Source organism: Teleopsis dalmanni, chromosome 1 (assembly GCF_002237135.1).
Source record: "Teleopsis dalmanni isolate 2A chromosome 1, ASM223713v2, whole genome shotgun sequence".
NCBI lineage: Eukaryota > Metazoa > Arthropoda > Insecta > Diptera > Diopsidae > Teleopsis > Teleopsis dalmanni.
In genome coordinates, this window is record NC_051846.1 from 200,142,045 (window position 1) to 200,169,514 (window position 27,470).

General features: G+C 23.9%; 2 protein-coding genes across 3 annotated transcripts in view; both read left to right on the forward strand.

Annotated features, from left to right (window-relative positions):
• Window positions 1-27,470, forward strand: part of LOC119671269 (zinc finger CCCH domain-containing protein 13-like) — a 379,289-nt gene that overhangs the window by 81,142 nt on the left and 270,677 nt on the right. The gene's annotated exons all lie outside the window — the stretch shown is intronic.
• LOC119671271 (solute carrier family 41 member 2) overlaps window positions 1-27,470 on the forward strand; it is a 57,583-nt gene that overhangs the window by 12,332 nt on the left and 17,781 nt on the right. The gene's annotated exons all lie outside the window — the stretch shown is intronic.

Here is a 27,470-nt window from a genome sequence, read left to right on the forward strand (position 1 = left end):
CTCGACTGTAGAAGTTGTTGCAAAATTGATGACATTCAATGGTAATTTACTCCAGAATTTATATAGAGAAATTTTTATAAATTTGTATAAATTTTATAGTATATATAAAACATGTTGTTTATTATTAACTCAGAGAAAGTTTTGAGTTATTATTGCATTAATGTCAACAGTATTGAAAGATAAAAACAAGAAATATAAAATGCACTACAACGAGATAAAGTGTTGTCTAGTCGTCTAGATCAAAAGATTTCTAGATTACAATTTAAAAAAAAAATTATTTATTTCATTGGATAGTCTAGGAGTTAAGCTTAAGCAAAATGATATAATTTTTAAGTCCTTGCTGTGAATGGTTAGTGGCACTTGGTTATCGATAACAACAATAAGATCCAAGGTGTGACTCTTACTGCTTCTGGAACTCCTGGTTTAGAGACTTTCTAGTTGAGCATACAGATATTTTTAATAATAATAAGTGCCACACAGGCAATTAGTAAGAATAACTAACATTACTCTTGAAATTGAAATACTCTGAAGTTTATAGATACCAGAGCGTAATTGATTAAGATTTAATATAGCAGATATGAGATAATATATACTCACATGAATATTATACAGTTTTTAATTATGTTATAATTTACGTTAAAAAGTGTAAAATTTAACTTATGTTACATTTATGGGAGTTAGAAAGCACCGCATGTGTTTTTTATTTCCTGCATATTTAAATTTTTGCAGGAAATATGGTGAAGAGGAAAAACCACCAAGCTCACACCTATTGTGCTTATTGATGCTTAACGTTGGTAAAAAGTAGTGCTACTCTCTTTTTAGAAACGCATATGGTAGAACTATCAGAAATTGATGTCGGATTTTTCACAAAATTCTTAAAGAAAAAAAATTACTTAACGTAATTTAACAACGAGATATCAGAATCAACTTCTGTCCCGTGTATATACCAGATAGCGTGGTATATCCACGGGGATGCCCTGGAGTTTGTCGCTGACTCGTTCTCCAATTTAACTTAACCTAAAGTTTTTAAATGCAACAAATAATTTTTTGCTATACAATTAATTGATTAAGTTATATAATTGAATATATATATAAATGTGATTTTGAATTTTTAATCTTATAACTAATTTATTTAATATAGGAAATTTTTAAATTGTTCTATACATATATATCACATGTTTATATATCACGACATATTGTATTAAAAAAATATCAAAATATTAGATTTATTGCTAAATCGTTAATTACATTTTATGAACGTTATAAACTTTTTTAATATTAATTTAGTATTTAATTTTTTTATTTATTTGTAAGAATAATACCCTTTTTATTATTCATATACTAGTACACTGATAAAAATTTTGTTTCTTTGTAAACATTATCTGCAGAATCAGTCATTTTTAAAATAATATTAATATGTCAATAAAATTTTATCTCTTCAGAAACGAAATATGTGTAACAAGTTATAAAATTTCATTCAGTATCAAATCTTTAATTTGAAGAATTGTTTTATTTACACCCACCTTCTCAGAAGTTCAAATTTTTGAAAACAATTATAATCTGGCATTCAGTTCAAGTGAGAATATTACTGATACACTCAGCAAAATATGAATACATTTCAAAAAGATTGTAGTTAATTTGCGTTCTAACTAATTATTATTCTTTTTATTATTTTATCACTATTATAAAGGTATTATTATGTTTACTAATATTTAAATTATTATTATAATTGCTGTTTGGGTTTTTGGAATAGTTTTTTGTCATTAAATTACTTTATTTACTTCCTCGCGAGTAGAGTACTAACCATTTTTATACTGAAGTTTAATTTTAATTAAAATTAGTCACACCCGTACAAAACAGAGGAAGTATCATAAATTTGCAGACATTGATAATAACCGAAATTCATATACAGTTTTTTTATATTTATTCATATTTTAGGTAAACTTATTCGATTTTATCGTACCTTAATTGCTTTATTGTACTCTATTAGTAATAATACCACTTAATGCGTTATATTAAATACTTAAAACTGAAAATGTGAAAATAACTCATTAACCATACATATAATCAAAATAATAAAATCATATAAAATCAAAAAAAAATTGGTATTCATAATAAATTTTCGGTAACTTAATGGAACTATCAAATCTGACATAATACTCAGATACTGATATTGTTTTCAAATCTTGAAATAAAAATGTTATAAAATTTTTTATTGATTTTAGTTTCGAGATTGGATTAAATACAATTTTGTTGAGGAAGGTTAGGAACTCGTTTAGAAGTTATGCTAACAACTTTTCTAATAATGTATAAATTGACTAATGTGGTCAATGTGAAAAGTAATTAATTATTTTATGCCATCATTATAAAATTTATTATTAATATATGAAATTTAGGCATTTTTGTATAGTGAATCAGTCAAGATAACATATCTGTTTTAGATGTTAGTATTAACAAAAGTTAATAGTACAGACTATAGACATTTTTGTGTTATTTTCAAATGTTTTGTTACTGAAAACGAATAAAATGTTTTTATCTAAAATTCTAAGAATGTTGAAAACTTAAATTATATCAGAAAAAATTCACAGGTGAAAATTGTTTATATTGAAGCTATTTGAACCAGTGCACTTGAGCACTCTTACTCTTTATTAACTCGAGGTATCTTCAAAACCCCGCTTTACGACTTGAATGGATTATTGTTTATCACTTCATCAGACTAAACAATAATTGACCTCAGATCTGCATACCTTCCCGAGGAGCCTGTAACCATTCTGAGATTCAATAATTAAAATAATGTAATCTGATATTCCATGTGTTTAAAAATTTTATTATAGCAGTTAAGAACATATGAAGTAATGGGTCTAGTTTCCATTGTGGGGTTTATTTCACGTTTCTTTTGTAACGTTCTGTATAGTGATTGGTAAATTTAAAAACCAGTTGATTCTCAACTCCGAATATATACTAGAGTGGACTTAACAGAATAAAAATATCAGTTATCGCAACTAATTGCAAGACTACGCAAAGATTGTAAATTTGCCGTATACTCATTATATATCATAAGCTCCAGCGTACTTAAAACTGATAGCAAAATACGCAACATTTGTTCACATATCAGCATATTCAGATAAATCTTAAAATTTATTTATCAGTGATTACGATTAGAGATATGCTGGTTTACTAGCAGCAGCGTAATATAATTAGTTATTATTATAGTCGAAATCTTCTAACTTACAACAGAATTCCCTGAGCCTGATATATCATGTATCTTTGCAAAAATATTGTTTACTGTATTACTTATGTCAATTAAATTGTTTATATAGATTGTCTAAAAAATGTCTAAACTAGTTTCGTATCCTGTTAAGTTTAGCACTGTTAAAAACCATGCGCTTCCACTAATCTTTAGAGACTGCTTAATAAGACATTGTTAACGACAAAATTCAAAATTGTAAGTTGATGTTTACAATGTCTTTGGAGCATAGATCGACAATTTTGAAACCGCAAATTTATCTTAATAGTATTTTTATTCTATATCTTTGCTTAAAAATTGTATATCAATTCGAAATTTTTCGGTTCTGTGTATTGCTTTTCGATAAATTGACACATCCACTTTTTTAAAATAATTTTTATTTTAGTAAGTTAAATATTTGAGTAGTATTATGTCTTTTATATCAAAAAAAACTATCTTCTATTATGCTACCATTATCTTTAGCTTGTTCTATTCTTGTGTGTATTAAAAATTTTTATAAGTAAATTTAGTTCATCCTATTCTAATATTATTTAAATTTTATCACAATATGAATTTAAGTATCACTTCCATTAGATTTAACTTAGCCATATATAATAATCAAAATTCTTTTAACGCCTGATAGAGGTACAGAAACTGTTTCATACAATCTATCTCATTAGTAATACAGTAGTGTAGTACGTTGATAGACCCGTCTTAAAATAAACTTGTATAAGGTGTATTCAAAAAGTCGTCTATTGCAAAATAAATACAAGAAATAAAATTTATAACAATCATAAATAAATAAAAATTGTTTATATCACATAATAAAATAATGAAAAATGCCTCCTTTATGAATAATCTATCCATTTAGTTCATAACTATATATTTAGTAATTACTTATATTAATAATAATTATAATGAAAGTAATTGTTTAACACACAATTTTAATTTCTTAATTATATGAATCATAATTTAAATAATATCCACTTAAAAATAGTTGAAAGTGTTTATACAGTTCATTAATATTATTATCAATTTCAATTAAAATAAACAAATAATTGACTATTTGAAAAAAGCCCCAATTGCCATAATTTTCATGATTTCCGCTTAGGTAACGTGAATCTATATTTGATATAAGTATATACAACGATTTTTTTATTACCTTCAAAATTTCCAATATATTTTATTACCTAATTATTTGTGGATATATACACAATTTACTGAAAATAAATATTTATTTTTAAACATGTCAACGCAATTGACAAGAGTTGCATTAGGTATGTATATATGTGCATTCAGAACTATTATGAAGTAGCTGAATAAATGAAATTGGATCGATACTCTACATAGTATAGAAATCTTAATTTCGCAAGAAATGTCAAGTAAATGTTTTTTCTAGAACAAGGATCATAATAATGATATCTATATATTGAATTTCATTATCGCATATTGTAAAAAATTAAAATTTGGTTTCTTTTCGATGAAGCATTAGTTAATGAATTTAATACCTAGTTTCCTTAATAAGATCTTAGAAGCAGTATCCCAGTCGTCTTTACATTTCACACGCTAGCGTCAATCTTAAATATCATTTATGACAGATGACCCAGTACTTTATCTTTCCAAATTAAAGGAAGTCGCCCTTCATCGTGGTTATACTAGTGTTACTGTTTTGAACATTATTCGATTAGTACACATCCCAAATATTTACTTAAACATGAGTTTGAAATATAGTATATTGTAACTAGTGGACTACAGTTGAAATACGTGCTATTGATTCTTACTATGGCACGTCTGGATACTGTTGCAATTTCTTTCATACAGTTTGCGGATCAAATCTATTGTTTTATCATAAAAAGTATTTTAATTATATTAAAATAAATTTTACTGATATGTGAAAATAAGTAATAAATATAAAAATAAGAACTGTGAAAACGCATACTTTGATTACTCAAATTTATAAGAACCTGTCACATTGTATTAATATTACTTGAGTATGCAATCTCAACTGTAGTAGCAATTAGAATATCGAGTTTTATCTATCTGAGATAACATCCAGACGTCAAATGCATTTTGTTACTGCAGGAAATTAACTTCTGTAATTGTTTTTACAGATTCAGATCTGTCTGACATCAGATTTAGACCTGTATGATATCAGATTCAGATCTGTATGATATCAGATTTAGATCTGTCTGACATCAGATTCAGATCTGTCAGACATCAGATTCAGATCTGCTTCCCGTCAGATTCAATTCTGACTGATATCAGATTCAGGTCTGTGTAACATCAGATTCAGATCTGTCTAACATCAGATTCAGATTTATCTGACAACAGATTCAGATCTATCTGACAACAGATTCAGATCTGTCTGACATCAGATCCAGATCTGTCTGTATTTAAAACGGTTAAAGCCAATGTCAAATTTCTATTGACCATATAAACGTAAGAATAGCTTAACAAGGATGGACATTTATTGTACATATTTCTTTTATTAGATAAAGTATATTAACAAAGTGACAATTAATTTGACGTCTTAAACAAAACAGGTTTCGATTACTAATTAATTTAAACAAAAATAGCACTTTATAAAAATGATTAAAATCATTTTTTTATAATTATTTGTATAGCTCTCCGGTTATTAATTGGTTTTCTACACAGTCTTAGATTTTAACAATGAAAAAAATTTCTGATGTTTGCATGTCTGCTGCAATCACAATTTTAAAATATTAATAATAAAATTGTTTTCTACACATTTTTTTTTGAAAGAATTGTTAATAAAATATTTTCTGTTTCCCAACAGAAGACCCATTAACAGTATGAATATGTCTTCAACTTGCAATTCATTTGAAAAACTTCGTTAAATATTTTATTAATAGGCAAATTCTAAAAGTGACTTAATTTTTTAATTTAAAATAATACTACAAATACAATAAAATAAAATTTATTTTCGCCAATTTATAAATACAATGAAATTAAAATAGAAAAAGTAATCCATATTTAGTTTGGATTAATTTTTTTTGTTTATGTATTGAACAGAGATTATAGGAAATCTTTAAACCCTATCTTTGACAGTGATATCAATATTTAATAAGTTAAGAAATTAGATAAGATATACTTAATCATTGAATCTGCATTCCGTTAGAGATCCTTGACTTTTGGTTTATATTGTTGACATCAATATTGATTAACAAAAATTATTCTCTTTTGATTAAATGACTCGAAGTATAATTTTTACATAATTAAATTTTTTACTGTAGATATAGTGTTTATTAGTTTGGTCATGTTTTTGTATTAAGAGCTTAAATTGCAGATAAAGTGTTATTTTTAGTTATTTGTTGTCAAATATTAAAATTATTAATAGTTGCGCACGAAAACCAAAACCTCACAAAATCTTATAAGGCAAACGTGACAATGGGTAAATAATAGTTTGCGTATTTAAAATTTTGTTAAAGGTTTATTAAATTTTTAATGTGCTTACGCACAAATTTAAAAAGCACTTCAAATTATTTTTCTCATTGGCTTAACAAAATGTGCGTTTTACTTATAATACTGTTAAAAAAATAAACTCACATTTTATAATGAAAATCGGAATCAGTTGAAGATTGAGCATTAAAAACAATTAATAACACTTGTGGTTAATTGTAGATAAGTAACCTTTTAATACTAGTTTTTTTCCATTCATTTGAATTGCAACATAACGATTACCTTTAAAAGCTACTAAAAGATAAAGTTATTCACTGTGAAGTTGTGTATATTTCTTTGAGCGGGCATTCATTCTCTCCTGATACCCACATGGATCGAAAGTAATCATTACAAAGAATAAAAATTAGAAAAAAAAAGCAAAAGTATTGTAGATAAGATATAAATCTACTTGATTACAATATTGGCACACAGTTTCTACTTCCTTTCCGTCGTATATTACTAATTTATTAAATGACAAATTTATTTTCTAAATGACAAAATAAATATATTACTTTGAATATTTTTTAGCGCCGCATATAATTAGGTATCATTACTCAAAGATTTTTCCCAGTATGCAATTTTGCACTATTTGTTTAAAATAGAATTAGTACATTAAATTAGTACTTAAATTGATTGATATTCACTCAGTTGTCAAATTAATGATTTCTTTTAAATTTGTAAACGTCATAAGCATTTATGTTAATCATAAGTTAAATTGTACTAATTTCTTGTCATAACTTTGCAATTATCTTTAGATCATCACCTAAACCTGATTCATTACAAGTCATATTAGTCAATATAGGTACTAATATACATACAGTTTAGTTTCTTTAGTAGACTTACATTAATTCAAATACAATTTTGAATTGTGTACTTGAAAACATACGTAATTAATTTTTTTTTTCACGAGTAATTTTGACGGGATCTTATCAACACTCTTGAACCTTTCAGTCAAAACCGTTTAATTACAAGTGCCCTGCAAGTTAAATGACTTTTCCAAATATCGTCATTCTCAACCTCTTAAAGTTTAAAACTGTATTTATTATATCATCGTCCTATATCAATAAATCCAGTACTTAAAATTTATTTATTATACAGCCTTGCAAAAAGTACATATGATTTTGGTCTTAGGAAAGTTTTTAATCAGTCATTTTATTAAATCAACTTCTTGAGCACTTCATTATATAAACGATAAATTGGTCACGTTTGTGATTTAAACTAAATCAAACTGATCTTAAGAAATTTAATTTATTTTTTATTAAATTTTTTTTATTGTCTTAATTTAGTCTTTAGTATTATTAATCAATTTACGTCAACAATTGCCTATTAGCATTATTTTCTGTGACATTTGCTACAATATGCTGACAAATTGATTGAATGCTTGATGGTCACTTGAACGTAATTTTAAAAGATTTTTTTATTGATAACTAAAAACTTTATCAATTTATAAATATATAAGATAATTATAAATTTTTTTGTAAACAAAAAATTATATGTACGTTTGTTATTTTAAGAAAGCGTTATAGACATAAAATTGTCCTATAAACATAAATCAAATAAAATAATTTTTTAATGTAAGTAATTCATATAATAATAATATCGAAAGATCTTTAAAAAATAAAAACTTAATTAAATATAAATATTAATTTAACACAAATTATTTCAATATAATCTATTGCAGTAACTTTTAACGTATTTCTCCCACCAGTTGCGTGGGTCATGGCAATGGTGTTATACATTTTGCTTTAAAGAATCAATTGTATAAGACAAGATTAATGCACAAATTTTAAAAAAGAATTAAAACATTCGACATATGTTCTTGTAAGTATCTAACATAGTTTACTAAACCAGATATGTTAATGAAAACAATCTGTTCAGCGGTTTTTGATATATGGATGAAATGTTGTTTTCTTCGTTTCATGGAACCCATATTCACATAAAATTAAAAAAAACGTTTTTGCTTAAACAGATTTTAAAATAATAAAAACTAAAGAAACCATGTTTCTTCTTTTATGACACGCCCCATCATCAAAAAATGCAACGCCATTGTTTAAAATGATGAGCCAACATCAAAAAACGGAGCTATCTCTCCAAAATTGGAAGTCAGTCACTATAGATTCAAACTTAACAGGACTCTCTTAAAAGCCGAATTTTAAATTTTCCCCTTTATTTTTAAATTGCACTACGTTAGAAAACATTGAAAAAAAACATAGAAATGCATGTTTCTTTATACGTGAACAAGATTCATAGAATAGTTTTGGGTTTATATTTCGTTATTTATATTATATATAGTATATAATATTATATACTATATATGTATAATATATATATATAGATGAAATATATACAAATTACTATAAATCTTTTAATAAACTACACTGACTTTAGTTCTTTATGTAGTAAAAATAGAGAATCATAAGTAATAAATCAAGCAAATATTTGTCTAAATACTAACTAATTCTTGATAAGATAGTTAAGTAGTGTAAAATTCGTGTAGTATTAGTATAATTGGTAATTTCCTATTAGTAATGTGAGCACGTGCTCTGTCATTATATCTTAAAATCTATAAAAATAAAATCCATAATTATTTTTTTTTACAATTAATTGCTTTCACTTATAAAAAATCAGAATTGATCTGATCAATCAATCAGTTGATTGATATATTAAAAATAAGTTATATTCTTAATAAAGCTTTCAAATAAAAAAAAACAAATAAACAAAAGTAAAAAACGATTAGACTTATCAGCTACTGTAACATACCACACCCTCTGCTAATAATTATACCTTTTAGTATAAACATATATACAGTTATATATATTGTAATAAAAATTGAATATTTGGAATTTTACAAGTAAAATATTTAATTAAAAAATAATCAGTTAATTTGGAACTTTTTCCAAGAAAAGAAAAAGTAAGATTATTTTTAAGTTCATTTTTTCCTTTATTGTTTATTTTAATAAATTAATTAATAAATTTCATTTTTGGTGTAACTTATATGTATATATCTTTATATCCTTGTAGTAAGATATATACTTTAAAAATAAAATTTTCTAGACGCCATAATAAAATCCCCTTTATATAAATGATTACAATTCAAATAAATGACCGAAATTAATTTAGTAATAAAAATATCCCCCATAAATATTTCATGCGAAATCGTTAATAATCCATATCGTTTACTAAGGGGCGTTTAAAACAACTATTCAAGAAAAACATTATAATGATAGTTACGTGTTATATATAATGTCAATCAAAAACTGACTATTTTAAATCTTATATAACTATTTATTGTAATATAATTTAATGGTTTTTATTTATATTTTCTATTCAAATACTGACATAAATGATTATACGTCGTAGAAAAACATTTTAGCACATTGCAAGTCTTATAAGTAAATTGAGTATACTTCGTAGGAATCGATATATTATTGCATTAAGTATATCTCTGCTTATCTCTCTTAAAAACTGACAACTATTTGTTTTAAACTGAGGGGCAGGTAAATTACGAGTGCATAATATAATAAATAACTAAAAATTTAAAAATAGGTTACAACTGCTTCGTTAATAATAGGTTTTATAATTTTTTTATACACATATAAAGCGAAATAAATCAGAGTCCCTCAATGTGTAAAACGATTCATTGAAGATGGAATATCGTGAAGAAGTTTTTATTTATTATGTTAAATCCTTAAAAATTTATTTTGAAAAATACTTACAAATCAATTTTCCACTCAAGATCATCTACATACTTAATTCCGTAGTATTTGGTACTAGATTTTGTTATACTTATAAAGAATTAAAAAATATTTTTCTTAAGTCATGGAATATATGTGGTTATAATTACAGCGTATTAATTTATTAAACATATTTTTTACTATTAAATTTATTAAATTTAAAATAGCATTCAAGTTATGATTATTATGTTTTTTAATTATTTTTGATATAAATATTAGTGAAATCATACCAATATAATATAACAAATGAAATATGTATTTAACAAGGATACTTTATTTTTTTTATTATTTATTTTTTTTTATTATTTATTTTTTTTTATTATTTATTTTTTTTTATTATTTATTTTTGCGTTAAAAAATATCATTTCTATTATTATATTAAGTAAATTTAAATATTTCAATATAAAGAAGAAATATTTTAAACATAAATTTTTAAACAAATTATTTCTGTAAATCCCCGTTTCTTACGAGTAACGTAAAGTAAATTATAATCGATCATTTAAAAATTTCAATATATTGAATGTATTTCTTTTCCGGAAATGCTCTTGTGCAGACAAAAATTACCTTACTATTGCCATAAAAAAAATAATTTTAAAAAAACTGATAAAAAAAATATCTGTTAAGGTAAATCCCAAATGATAACGCAAGAAAGCACGTCTGTTTTATAGTTATACATCCATTCAGATCTCTATTTGATGTTTTACATTCTTTGTACAAAGTGATTCCCAACTTCTTCAAAAATATGTATTTTCTTTTAACTTTACTAATTATTCCTGTAAATGTTATCTTTACAATGCTTTTGCCTGAAGTACTATGTTTTTGATAATGTTTAAAAAAAATATTTCAAAATTTTTTGCATTATTTAAGTATTGTCATAACAAGTAAGATAGTTTCTTTTACAATTATTACTTGTAATTATAATTGTATATTATATAAAATATATTGTAAAAAAACGTAAAAATATAAATATATGGGTAAATAAACTGAATAAAATTTATTTATACTAAATAACCTAAACTGTTTTTTAATTAAACACAAATCAAATAAAAAGTTTTATTTTTAGTAGTAATTTTTTTTTTTGTTTTTTAATAAAATATCAGTAATTTATTTAAATGTATATTTAATCATTTCAATTTATTCAAGTTTTGTTTTGCACACAAAATATAGTACTTGTTTTTAATTAATTTTTATTTCATATACAATAATATTTTTAAGCAAAGTGCTATAAACAGATTATCTGCAATTTCACCCTAACAACATAAAACTAGTTATTCTCTTGATTATTTTTTATAACTTTCTTATTAATTAATCATTTTCTTATTAATTATTAATTAATCTTATTAAGCAATCAAAGATGATATAATTTAATGTTTATTCGTATTTTAGAAAAAAATATGTTATATAAATTTCATTTTTAATCCTTCGTTTATAAATTGGTAATCTTAATAGGTACTTAAGAATTCACTATATAGAAAATCACTTATATATAATTTCAAATTTTAAAATAAGATACTTAATAATTAAAATACATGTTTATTTTATTTCCATTTTTGCTAATCTGTTTTAGGGAAAATATTGTTTTAATTTTCAATTTGCTATTAAATAAAATCTAATTATAATTATAATCTAATTATAATAAGATTTAGTTACAATTAATTAATTATAATTATAATCTAATTATAATTATAATCTAATTATAATAAGATTAAAGGTATTGATAACGTTATGAACACTTGTAAAATTATAATAGTACGCCAAGTAATACTAATTTTAGATTTAATTGATTATTTTACAATCTCTGTTCTTAAAACAATGGTAAATACAATAAATGCACATTGAGATTGACAAGTGAACTATCTCGAACCAACAACACCAGTAGTATTAATTATTATTAATCAATGATATAATATTTTTTTAAGCTACAGTTTTGTGCTTAAATAAATGTTAAATATATCATTTTATTGAAATAATTTCCATCAACTTAGTGTAACGACAAATTATACACTTCTAATTTATAAAAACTAGTTGAAATAGTTGAAACAGTAACTAATTAATTACAGAACAATATGTTTTATACATGAAATAAATGTATTTATTTTAATTATTTAATTAGTTTAACCAATAAACGCAATATTTAACTTCTTTAGAATGTCTATTTCTAATGTATCTGGTAGTTTTTTTATTACACCTGTGAAGTTCAGCTAATAAAGTTGCTAGTTAGTTATGACAAAATATCAAGTCCCTTTCATTTATATATTATATACTGTTACATATCTTATTATATAAAATATACATCTTTACTGTGAAAATCTAATAAAAACAATTTTTATATATTAATATTTATAAACTAGTGAGTGCTTCAAGTCTTCGACCATTAAAATGTTCTAGCGGGTCGTGTTTACTGTCCGATTTGAGTCGATCATTTTAAAGTGTCTGAATCAACCATTTTCTTTTTATTTTATTGTATTTTTATTTATATGTATTATACAAATACATATAATAGCAAAGACTCAAATATTATACGATGAGCACCTTTTAAACGGCTCATTTGAAACGTTCTGGAACACCAAATGCTCAAAGTTCGAAACAGCTAAAATTATTAATTAAAACTATTAAAAAAAATGGTTATATATAAATTTAAAATATACGATTATTTTATGTAAAACATGTATATAATATTTTTCTCTCTCTCTTAAATTTTATTTATGTCTAAATATTATTATTATATAAATTGTCAAAACAATTATTATATATTTCACATAAATACTATATATTTGGCATTAAGATTTGAACAAACAGAATAATATTGAAATTTAACAATTAAAAATAAAAATATATAATAAATGAATACAATATAAACACAGCAAGTGAATATCTTTCACAGCAAAGTAACAAAGCTCCAGAAAAATGTGCGAACATACAAGTCAAGTACGGCTTTGGGTCAGTTGACTATTGAAGGCTGACTCTGAGCTTCAAATTTGGCTGGGCATGAGTTCAACTCCTGGTACTTTCAGTTTCAAAAAAAATTATTTACGAATAATTAAATATAAGAATTATTTCCAAGACCGCCGATGTCAGCTAAAAATTCAATTAATTAAAATAATATGAAAAGAATTTTTGTTTCTGTAGTTCACTACTGTTCGAAAAACTTACTTACCAAAAAATATAAAAATAGTGCATATACAAATAATAATTTTACAATAATTTTATATTTAAACTTAAAATTCTGAAAGATTTTGAATTCTTTTAATTTCACTTAAATTTTAAAACTCATAACATGTAGTTAGTATGCTAAGAGAACTTCCGCTTACACTTTCTAAGTATGATGTACCTTAATTAAAATTTGTAAACTTAAGTCTTCAATACACAAATAACCTCTTCAAAGTTTTGCAATTTCAACCGGATTTATCGTAAATTATATATATATTTATAAATATATGTACATATATTACAAAATTGTTTTTGAATTATTTTCGTATTTCAGAATGTTCGTGTCCTGTTATCATTGTCGTTTAAGTAGAACCACTTGAAAATTGGAGCTTGCTAAGAAAACCCAAAAGTTGAAGAACACTTGAAACTGAAATCTAACTTTTACGCAAATTTAGTACTTCACAACAAAAAAAATAAATTTGTTTTCATTTATTTAAGCACCAAATAAATAAGTTATTATCGAAATATGAAATAATTTGTTAGTTTGATTAAATCAAACGAAGCAATCAATGAAACTGAAACTGAAATTAAAATTGAAATATAGTACATATTTATATTGATGACGTTTGAAACCAATCGGTCAAATGGTTGGTAGGTCAGTAAGCCTTTATCGGCAATATTACAACCAAAGTTTTTAATTTTATTCATATACATACATAAAATAATCTCTATAAAAGAATTTTATATACAATAGGAAGAAATGATTAACAAAGCGTTATAAATTTACAGTTTTTAGGGCTTATTTCCTTTCTCTTTTCGTCGCTCATACACTTTTCGTTTCATTCATTACTCAAATCAGCTCATAATCAATCAGACAACTCATTTCAGTTCATGCAATCTAACAACAAAAAAATAAAAAAATATCGGCAAATTGATGATCTTCATTACATTCGGTAGAAAAACCCGAGTAACGTTTATTCTTTTTCTACAACGACAACCTAACGAACTTATCACTCGTTAAGTTGTCGTGTGCAGTGTTGAGTGTTCGTTGCTTATTATTTCCAGCGTTCGTCGTTGGTAGTGGGGTTTTAGTTTTGATGGATTCGCCTAAAGATCTTTTGTGTGTTCGAAATTTATGCAGTACACCGCGCTGGCTTCACTTGAGTTATATTTATTACTAAGCGTTTGTGGCTTATAGCTGCTCAGTTCACCTAACCGCGGCAAGCGTTTAGGACGGTTGAAAATTTTTATTAAAAGCTTAAAAAAATAAGCATTTTTCACAAATTAAAAAAACTAAATTTACATATATATTTTAAACAATAAAAATTATTCAATATAACAAATTAATGTACAAAAAATTAATGTGCACAATATTATTGCAAAATAAGTTTAAAAAACATTTAGTATACAAAAAGTGGCTAAGAGTAAAGCTTTAAAAAATTAAATAATTAAAATAAAAAAACAAATAATTTGTTAAATATTGTTTTAATATATTTTTGTAAAAGAATTGTGAAAAGTAAGCAAATTTTGTGAATAATTTTAATAATTTCTAAAAACAAAATATTTTTGCAAATTTACAAATAAAAAAATTTCAAATGAAAAAAATATATAAGAAAAGTGTGTTTTAAGTGTTTTTTTCATGTTTGTTAAGCCTTCAATTAAAAAATAGAAAAATTACTAAAGTTAAAAACCATTTCGCATAAAACATTTCGAACGCAGCACACTTGGTAACCTTTAACAAATCAAGTAACTCTTCTTTTGTTACAAAAATATTAAAAAATTAAGCTATGCATTTAATTAATATAGTTTGTTCATGGACATTTGCATTTAACATACACCAACTTTTTGATAATTTTTAAATTTAAATTCAGTATGAAAAATATTCAGTAAACTTAAAATATTTTTTAATTGCTTATATTATATGTGCTCTTTGTTTTTCATGAGAACTTTTTAAAGGAATTTTTATTATTATAAGTTGTATATAATATAATAATATATCAATAAAAGTTAGGTAACAAATTGTGAATTACGAAACAAAGTTTCCATTAAAATATACATATATATTTTATACCTCATATATATATATGAGAATTTCTTTCTGTTTTAAATGTTTTTTTCTATTAATTTGTACAATTAACCACTATATCTATATTTTATTTCTTTTTTATTGCTAACATCTGAAATAACAATAACATTAATTCTGTTCCCAATAAAATAATTTATAATTATTTCAATAATCATAATCAATATGATTAATTGCGCAATGATTCTAGTTGAAACTTGGCCTCCCTATAAAACATAATAATAAATGCTAAAATATTATTTTTTTAAATAATTTCTATATATAATTAGAAGTTCTATTCAGTATATTTTATATCTTAAATTTAAGCGATCAGTTCAAACATTTAAAAGCGAACAGCTTACCAAATATTCCAAATGAACTTCATCCTTTAAATGATAATTTAGTACATATAATAGTGTTGGCATTTTAGTTATTTAGGTATTAAAATCAACCTAAAATGACATACTTTGATAAGTTGTAATTTTATACTTCATCAACATACATATATCACGGGTTTCAGAGAAAAAGATAGTATAACTCTCCAAACTGTTTTTGATTTATAGTTTTTCGCATATTATTTTTTTACCGATAGTAGTGATTTTTTAATTAAATAAAGAAAATTTTAAATACATACATGTTTCTGTTGTAAAATGAAATTCCAATATCTATAAAACACTTGTTCAAATTTTTCAATCACATAAGTTTATTACAATATAATTACAGTTACAGATAAACTTTGCAGACTGATTATAATCATTGAAAAACTATTATCTGTAATTAAATTCGATTTATGCGTCTTAAAGTTTTTGTTTACTAAGAGTATATAAATGAAAAAAAATAATTTAATTGATTTATATTATTAAATTTGCTATAATAATGCGTCTAATTACAGATTTTTAACAAACCTTTTCTAAGCATATCTTGTAATGTTAAAATTCTTTTCTATATCAACAAAATCTCTCTTTACAATTTTTACTGTTAATTATTGCACAATTATTATAGAATTAGTTGTATTTTTTTGTTTAAGAATCTGTACAATTAGTAGTAATACCTGGCTGTAACAACTTTAAGTTATATCATTACAACATTTATCATATAACATTTAAACGTAGTTTAGCAGTATGCTTCTGCGAAATCAAGTGTTCTACACTATCTTAAACGCAAATAGAAAGTATATATCGCTAATAAGTTATTGTTAGTGAAAACAAAATGTGTGTTTAATCCGAAATAATTTTTTTTTGATTATTTAAAATCCACGTTCATTTCGGTTTAAATCTACGTAAAATTACTGCCAAACTGTCGCTGTTTACTTAAACAGATAGCAACCAATGCGATTTTCGTCAGTTTTGCAAGATTTTTCTTTTCACGATGTCTAAATCTTTTTTATAAAGAGGTTTTTCTCGAACAGTAGTGAACAACAACAACAAAAATTCTTTTCATATTATTTTAATTAATTGAATTTTTGGCTGACTATACAGCTGTTTCAAGTATTGCCAAATACCCATCATAAGTGGTCCTGGAAATAATTAATAATAATAATAATAATAATATAATAATTATTTAATTATTCGTAAACAATTTTTTGAGACTGCAAGTACCAAGAATCGAACATTCGTCTTTTCTATGAATGTTGTGGCTTATTTGACGCTATTTTCTTTCTCTGATCGCGATTTCCAGAGGTTTATAAGCGATCATACTGCATTATTATTTGTAGTGCGCATGCAGCAGTTACTGATCAGTGTTTAAATGCATATAAATTTGTTTGCTAAAGTCTTTAGGTAAAGGTTGAGAATAATAATTTCCAGTACTTCTTTATGGTAAATCTAGTTTCTGCAATAAGTTGCTTATAGTATCATGACTTTTAACTTTTTACAGTAACAATGTTAATTGATAGTTATATTCTACTTAACTGTAAGAATATATTGCACATTCCGCCTATATGTTTTCTCCCATATGCTAATTTTGTTAAATGTTATCTAATAACCTAAAACAACCTACATATCAGAATATTTTTTCTAAGTAAAAGTTATAACCTATGAATCATCAGCATTGCTATAAAATTTATATTAACCATTAGACATTGCTAACCTAATACTAATTCTAATTCTAATTTTACCTCTTTTCAAATAAACATATGTGCATATCGACAGGTAAACAAATCATTAAATAGACGTATATCTTCAAAAACGTGTTCACAATATTTATTTTAGCTTTTGGCCGTGCTTAAGTTATCAAGTATTAGTTTAAAGTTAACTTAAAAAACATCATTGAAATTCATGACGTCAATGAATAGGATTAAAGCCACATATACGATTATGTATACAATTTTTAAAAAGTAGCTTAAACTGCGTTTCTGAAATGCAGTTGAAATGGTTACCTTAGCTCAAAAGAAAATCCATACTTTATTTTAGATTCACATATTATATTTGTGTTATAATATTAAAAAATTGAAATTTATTTTATTGTCTACAAAATTCTTTTTAGTTCCACGCGTCGAGGTTTCATTCACAAGTGATAAACAATAATGAGAATAATATATATCCAATTACTTCTTTTAAAAAAATTGTTGTCGATTTTAACATAACACTTATTACAATACTATATATATACATTTACATATAGTTGTATATCTTTATCTGTGTATTACTTTACATACTGTCTTTCGTACTTTGCACCAATGTTTTTAAAGCCGCACTCGAACTCGAACCCGTTGCCTAGTCAGACTATTAAATCAGCAAAAATCGAATAGCGCGATTACTAAGCACTTGAATCGACTGTCAGAGAGACAGACAAAGTGGCGCGTGCATGCGCAAGTTTACTGCTTATTTAGCAATGTTGCAACACGTGAATCGGTTGGGGCTTAATAAAAAAAAATATGAAGTCGCAATTCTAGCTGTGGACTTCTGCCCTTGATTAATATTCACGTTATGTTTTATGGAAATGTAAATTAATAGATGTAGAGTCTTCTGAAGTGCAACATGAAATTTTGAATTTTTTATTGTTTGTAAATTAGCTATTTAACTTCAGATTAAGATACTGCATTAAATGTTTATCCAAATCTTAAAGAAAATTAGCAAACTTATATAAGACCACAAATTGCTGAGAACTTTTTTCGTCTAGATAGATATGAATAACTAAAGAGTAATCATTGGTTTCTTAACACGAACATATTCCTTAACATGTAACCATTACTTCTTGAAGATGTGAAGTACTTCTTGGAATATATCAGTATTAATATTTAAATAGGAATAGTATAATAACATTATATTCAATGGGACAAAAAACAGAAAATGTGGCCTTAACTGAATTTAATCAGTTATAATATATATAAAAATTTCATATTATCAATCTTAGCCATTCAAACATAGATGACAGTTACAAAGAGGACCCACACTGGCATTAACAGTTCCACGAATTTTAATCAGCTTAACTTTTGTGGCTACCTCAAAATCGATGCTTTTGCATACAAATCACATACAGTCATCTCTTATTTGCGTATTGCATTATCGCAAATAATTATCGCAAATTAATTATCATTAATGATAATTTTAATGATTTTTAGATAAGTCGATGTAAGAGTATATTGACTCATATCCTATAATGCACTCTCTCACAATGCAATTCAATATTCACAATTCCTTTAAATAATATTTAGGTGCCTATAAGAATAAAATGAATCTATGCAAAATATTTATTAAAAAATATTATTATTTACGTGTATACAAAAACCTTTTTTAATAAATTTTATCTAATATTCAAATAAAATAGCAACAAATAAAATTTAGCTTAAATAAAAATTATTTGAAAAAAATTCCATTTAATGTTTGCAAATTAATATTAAATTATAATCCATCCAATTCGGGTTATGATGACGTATCTTACGAAAATGGTAAAGAGTTTATGCAGAAAAAAATGAAAAAAATTAATAAAAATGAAAAAAATTAATAAAAATGAAAAATTGTTTAAAATAAATGTGTACTCGAATTGTGTAGGAAATACAAACCAGTTTAAAAATTTTATAACAAATTTTAGTTTTCTTATTATAAGATACTAAGACGAAAATAAAAAAAACTTATTTTAAAAACCTTCATTTGAACTTGATTTCGATCAACACCTTGCAACATTCAATTTTAGACGGTAATAAAAGATAAATTAAAAATTAAAAGTTAAAAATTAAAAACGGCTTAACAAGCATAAAGCCTAAAATTAAATATATTTTCTATATTTAACCAAAACCGATGAAATTGTTACGCTCTTTCGGAAATAATTTTCTTTAATATTAATTAAAAATATTACTGTCACTATGTATTATCAAAAAAATTTAAATTATTATATTAATTTAATTAATTATATTAATTTAATTAATTATATTAATTTAATTAATTATATTAATTTAATTAATTTTATTGAATAAAGGCAACTATCAAGTTTAAGCGTAGCGTAAATATGTACTTGTTTAGTGTGTTTTTTTCTATTAAAAAAAAAGAGTAAAGTTATAGAGTAAATAGTTATATGGATTCAAGTATCCTAATTAATTTATAAATACATATAATATGTTTTCAAATAAACATAAATGTTCTATAACTTGACTTCAAATGTTTATATAATTATGTCAATATATATCTATCTACAATACTTGGAATTGAGAAAATATTTTCAGCTGAAACCTAAAATTTTAGTAAAATCAATCGAGTGCACTATATTTTCCATCTTCTAGTACTAATTATTATTGTAATGATGACATTTTTCATAGTTAACATATTGATAAAGTAATCGTTTTGCAAAGAGTTTTTAGTTATTCCTGTTACATGCTAAAAGCATTCATCGAAAGCTTCCCTAATTTTCTAATCGTCCCTTTCCAAGTAATTTCTGATCGCGACCTCATTTTATTATTTTATTTAAGAGCCGTGTAACCTTACAAATGTATTATCATTTAGTTTTTTGTTTGCTGACAATCATTGGTAATAATTAGTCTGAGCCACTGTATTTTTAAATAAAAATTCGATTATTAAAGTTTAGAGCTTATGTGTACTAATGATTCTTATAAAAGATTCTAATGCAATACTTAGATATATATATCTATATATATATATGCTATTATAAAAAAAGTTTAATATTATTTACTTATAATTGTAATAAATTGTTCTTGTTGATTAAAGACTAATATTTTTATATCTAATAATTCAACATTGTAAGATATAGCTTTTTTTATTGAAAAATATTTAACTAATTATCATAAAAAATTTTCAATGTATCTTATTTAAGAATTTTTATAAGATATATCCTTATTCTCTGTGGCTTATCTGTCATGCAGGATATAATCTCTTCCTTTACGATGATTTTTTAAATTTATGCTATTCTTTTCTCTACCTGATTAAGTTTCTTGCAAATTACACTTTGCCTTTTTATAAGCTTTTCTCTTTGGTATATAGGATTTCTACATAGAATTATTTGTTATTTGATTTAATAGTCAAATTCTTATTTGCATAACAATTTAAAGGGTTTAAAGCTATTATATTACATTGTATTATTTTTGTTTATTTAAGGTATTGTTGGAAAGGCCATATGTTTAGTTTTCCCTGAAGATGACTGTCGAAGATAGTCGAAATATCGGAAGAATTATTTTTAATAAAGTATAAACGATTTTTAAATATAAATAATAAATTAGTGTCTTTTTTATTTCTATTTAAATTTGACCAATTAGCCCGATAACAAATTATTATAACAGAAATATCTAAGTTAAAATTACTGTTACGATTTATAATCTAATGTTACAATATATTTCAAAAAAAAATAATAAAAAAAAAAATCCATTACTTAAAATTGACATAAATGAAATGTATAAATATTCACATAACTTAAATAAAATAAATAAATAAAAATTGATTACGGTAATTTTACTACTATACACTGATTTATGCTTTTCTAAGTTAAGCAATAATAAAACAAAATTTAAAAAAAATACATATGACAATTGATTGTAGAGAAAATCTTAATTAAGTAAAGCAAACATTTAAGTAAATAAATAAAAACTAAATAATGACTTGTTAATGACGTAAGAAGCTTATACTTAACACCTTTTTTTTGTTATATTGTAAAATTTGTCACAATACCTTTTTTCAAAAAATAAAATCAGACAAAATTATTTGTAGATATGAACCAAAAGGTATTCGACATATAATCACATTTTGTTTATTTACCTCTAATAAAGCATTGCCTCAAGCATCAGTAAAATGTGTGAAATGACATAGATATTTTTTCTTTTAACTCAAAATTTGCACAGAAGAACGTTAATTTGTAATAAAATAATTGTAAAAAATAATTTACTCTTATAAATAATAAATTTTTAAATTTATAAACATAATCAAGCTTTGACTAAGCAAAAAGATTTGCATAATTTTTAATTAAAATATTAAAATTTATGTGCTTTATATATATTTTTAGTATATAACACACAGATGGTTTGGATTGAAGATATAGGATAAAACAGATCTGTAAAATTATTTAGTATTTATAAGTGTTGAATATAACATGCGTGATTTAAACAACAAACTATCTACATAAACATCTTTTTCTACTATTTACTAGTAAAAATCAGTTCTAATTTAATCATTTTTTTCAGCTCTTCAACGTAAGCTTAATAAACAATTAAAAGAATTAATATTTTCCACAGTTATTTAGCAGACATCATATGTACACATTAACTTAAAAACTATTTCGTATTCGTATGTTATCACTTGCAAAATGAATGAAATTTTCTATAATATTATCTCAAAAAAATTCCATACTTAATTGAAAATTAATATATTTTATAATTTTTGTGCCAACGTAAGAGACAATATTTAAAAATTTCTGCACGGTAACAAAAAAATTAGCGATAAATATTTACACTTCACTAATTTAACAGTCAATGGAATCTCAATTGTTAGTATTTGATAAATAAAAACAAACATTTGGTATTAAAATTTATTTACACCTGCTAAATTGATTCATATGTAAATATTGTTATATACATTTGTATATATTTTGTGCAAACAAAATCAAATGGTTTAAGTGCCTATCATACTCTCGTGCATAATACTGCTAACAATTTGTTATTTAAAATGTATAATTCAATTTAATTATTAAAATTAAAGCTACATACATTATAAGAACCATTCAGTTTTTTTCTTCTTTATTTTTTTTGTTTTAAATAAAGCATTTAAACGCTTAAACTACAATAAATTACAATTTACATTTAACTTTAATTGAAATGTCTACACATTCAAAGTTTACAGTTTAATGCTACAGCAGCGTTTTCCGCTGTTAATAACATGGCCAGTGTGTTGGCTGTAAATTATAAATGCAAATATTTGCTGTTAGTGTGAAAAAATGCGTCAAATCAAATGATTTATTGATATAAGTAGTTTTTTCCAGTCTATAGAAATTTTAGTATTAAAATATAATTGAAATATTATTTTACTGTGGATTGTTTGAGTATAACATATTTTAATTTTGCTTATGTTTTAATTTAATTCATTAATTCATTACTAGTATAATTTAGTAACAATTAGGCTGTTTAAATAATTAATTTATGTGTCAGCTCCATTTTTTCGATAAAGGAAAATTTTAGGGTTTCAATTTCATCAGTAATATTTAAATGATACGTTAAATTAAACACAACAATTATATATTTTGTTTTTCTATTAAAAACAAATATTTAAACAATAGAACAATAAATAACTACAAAACCCTAATAAATTAAAAATATATCTTTTAAAATTTATTTATTTTTACTTATTTAATAAATTTCTAATTTGAATTTATAAAAACACATAAATTTGAATTTATTTACGAGTATTTAGTACCTAAATTTTTGCTGACACGCGTTAATCATTAAAAGTGTACATTGTTTTAAAGTACATAAAAAAATCAACATAAGTAATGGATTAAAATGAACATATATGTATATAAATTAATTTAATTTTATAGTCAGTCGTATAAAAAAAATTTATTTCACATAAAGTAATTAGAGTAATTTAAATTGAGATTGTATCAATAAAAAAATACACTGATTTTTAGTGTTTAAATTGTTTGCAATTATTTGCATACCAGTTTTATTTGTTTTTTATTTTAACAAAATAATAAATTGTTTAATGAGATAGAAACAGTTTAAGTATATCTAGACTACAATTTAAGTGAAAATACATAGCAATAAATATAGTAATAAATTCATATACATATATATAAACGTTTACATCATATGTATTCTCATCATTTATACAAACTTTATTATATGACACTTATCGCAACTAAATATTTAAAACTATAAAAGATCTTCGAATTCAATACATTTATTAGTTTTTGTGCATTTTATTATTCTTCTAGTGAATTAAATATTATTAAGAAACTGTCTTTAAGTTTATGTGAATATCTGCTATGTTAAATAAAATAAAAAAAACATGTTTACTTTAATAATACAATCCCATATGCAATCTGTCTGACATGTTACCTTCTTCAGTTCTGTTTCATCGTTGCATTTTCTCACATTATCGTAACATTGCTAACGTAGTGTTAGTAGTTCACATTGTATCTCCAATTCTGTTCATAAAAAATTAGTCCTTTCTGATCTCTATCACAAATATATTAGATAAATGTAGATAGATGTAGATATCAATGGAAACCTAAGAAATCATACTTAAATTATTTTATAAAATAGACCTTTTTTAATAAGTTTATATAAGTTGAACATGTGCATAAAATCTTAAGTTATGATAGGAAATTACTTTCTAAATAACTACATATACATCTCTTTTCACTGAATGTATTTAGAACTTACTTGTTCAGGATCAACTCTACTTTATAAATTTATTAGCTCTTCATATGGCTTTCAGTAAAAAGTTTCGATGTCCATTTCTTCAAAAAAAATTACTTCAATAAAATTCATTGAATGTGCATATATCTGGTATTTTTTGTAAAGTACTTTTTTGTAAAAAAAAACATTCATTATGCAAAATATTTTTCATCAAAAACTAAAATTTTTGCACACATTTCAAACAATATACGATTTCTCATCTAAAGAAACAATCCGGTAAAGTACTATTCTTCAACTCATCCAACATTGCAGTACTATTTACTCGCTTAGCGCATTACTCATCCAACATTACGCATAAGCGCATATGGAGAGTGTAGTAGAATTTCTCAAATTTGTTTGTTCAAATGATTTTGAACTAGTACAATTAAAAGTGGTCTGGGGTAGTCATATAGATAATTTATTTTCCATTTTCTTAATTTTCTTTTTTCTTATATATAGTATTTTAATTTTTTTTAGTCATTACTTATCGTTATTAGATTATATAAATAATTGTTTATCTAATTATATTTTCTTTTTTTGTTTATATTAATTTTAATAATATAAAGTGGAAATAAATAATTCTATAAGTTAAGAATAAGTAAAGAAATAATTTCAAACATAAAACAAATATAAATATTTTTATATTTATTAATGTTATGACATATGTTTCGCGGTAACAAGGGTTTTTAACATTATTTTTATATTTATTAATGTTATGACATATGTTTCGCGGTATCAAGGGTTTTTAACACCATTTCCATAGTTAGGAAATTTCATATATTATGGCAGGTTTTTTAATGTGTTCGCTATAATGATGATTTCATGTAAAATTTATACTGTCATGAATAGTAAAGTTGGAATTCCTAAGCTCAAAATAGAAAAATTTTATTAGGAAAAGTTGCACTCGAAAAGCGTAATGATCTATTCAACTTAATTTTTAAATTATAGGTGCCATTTGTGTAATCTTGATAATTATAACCTAAACACGCTTTCAAAAGCCGTGTGTTCTCCCATAGAAATGTTCAATTCCAAACGATTCTTAATGCATTATTATTACTAACTAATAAAAGTGAAACGTTTAATAGTGAATTTATCTAATCAAATTCAATAATCCATTCAACTACTTCAAAGAATTAAATCAGTAAATAAATTTTGCAATTTTAAAATAGAATCACACAGAAAAAACAAACAACAACCCACGAGCGACCAGAGCATATAAAGATAAAAAGTTGGAAACAGTAGCGCACAATTCGAGACAATTAATGAAATAATGAAACTATGAGACTTCAGTTGAGCTTGGCAATAGAAATCCCAAACAAAAGCATAAAATTTGTATAAAACCAGAAATCAAACGTTGAATAATTACAATTAAACCGCAAACCCCAATAAATTTTTTGCCAAAACTAATTAAAGTGGAAGTGTTCCGCATTTGGCCACCGAAAATAAGAGCGTTGCAAGTAAATGAATAAATGGGTCGATTTTTTCGCACTTATCGTTTTTTTATCTTCTTGTAATTGTTACTGAGATTGTTTTTTGGCTCAAAATCAAGTTTCAAACTGCAAGTTTTTAGTTCATATAATTACTATATTTCATGTGTATCTTGAAATCAAATCTCAAAAAAAATATAAAAAAAAAAATTGATTTAAGAAAAAGCAAACAAACATAAATTCACGATCAAAACAAATGCTACAAAAACCTAAACGACTCAAAGAAAAAAAAAGTATCTGTAAAGTTGCAGGTTGATTGCGGCAATTGCCAAGCTTTAATTAAAGAAAATTAAACAAAAGTAAAATTCAAAAATAAATAATTTAAAACAACAACAGCAACAACAATCAAAAGTAATAATGAAGTAATAAAAATAAAAAAAATATAATGATAAAGTTACTTTTTTCCATTTACCTTTGATGCGACACTGAACTTGAATTACTTAATTTTATGATAGTCGTCGTATACCTTTTTGTTTTAATTAAGTACATTTTTTCAATTTTTATTCAGTTTTCAGTTTTATATATGCACGTATACGAGTATATAATATACATATTTTACAACTTTTAATTGTTTAAAAAAAGGTAGACAAATATCGACTTTATGGTAATTATAATGTCGTTTATTGATGACGTCAGATATACAGATATATACGGCAACTTAAGTTTAAATGATATGTAAATTTATTACAAAAATTGATCTTAATATTATTATTCTACAAGCAGTTATATGGTATATTTAAATTAGAATATAATTTTCAGATTGTGATAAATTATGCAATTTAAAAACATGGTGGCAATATCAGGAAGCCACTCACTTATAGGAAATACATTTAAGTAGTCTTATTAGTTCTTTTATTTATTTTGTTTGTAGAATTTTATATGACTTATTTAATAATGATTACAAAATTTATTACCTGCCGCTTTATCAAATAATAAAAACATGATTATTTAATTATCTGTTTCCTTCTTTGTGGTATTTATTATTACAAAGAAACTATACTTCATATATTCCGGTCTTCATACAGTAAACAATATGACAAATGCTATTTGTAATATACTTGCTTAGGTATTTTATTGATTGCTATGTACTAAGCAATCTAATGCCAATGTACTTAGAAAACTGTAATGCCTATATATGCTATATAATTTTTTCTTTTTTTTTATCGTGTATTGTATTGACATGATACGAATTATCAAATAAAACACAAAACTGCTTAATTCATAATATTTTCATCTGCTTCTTTCAGTTCCTAGTATCAAACATTTAATTTCTTGACTATCAAAACCATATTTTCTTTAGATTCTTTTGTCTGACATTAATTTCTAAGTATGTTAGCATATGGTCTCTAGAATTGATTTCAAGCGAAATTTATACAAAAATGAAGTGAAAATGTCTTTTTATTTATATTAATATATAAATATAAGTTCTATGCTAATTTTTCCTCTCCAGTGGTTATCATATGGATTTTATTTAATAGCTTATATGGTAATCCGTCTAAAGGGCACAATAGATCTTATA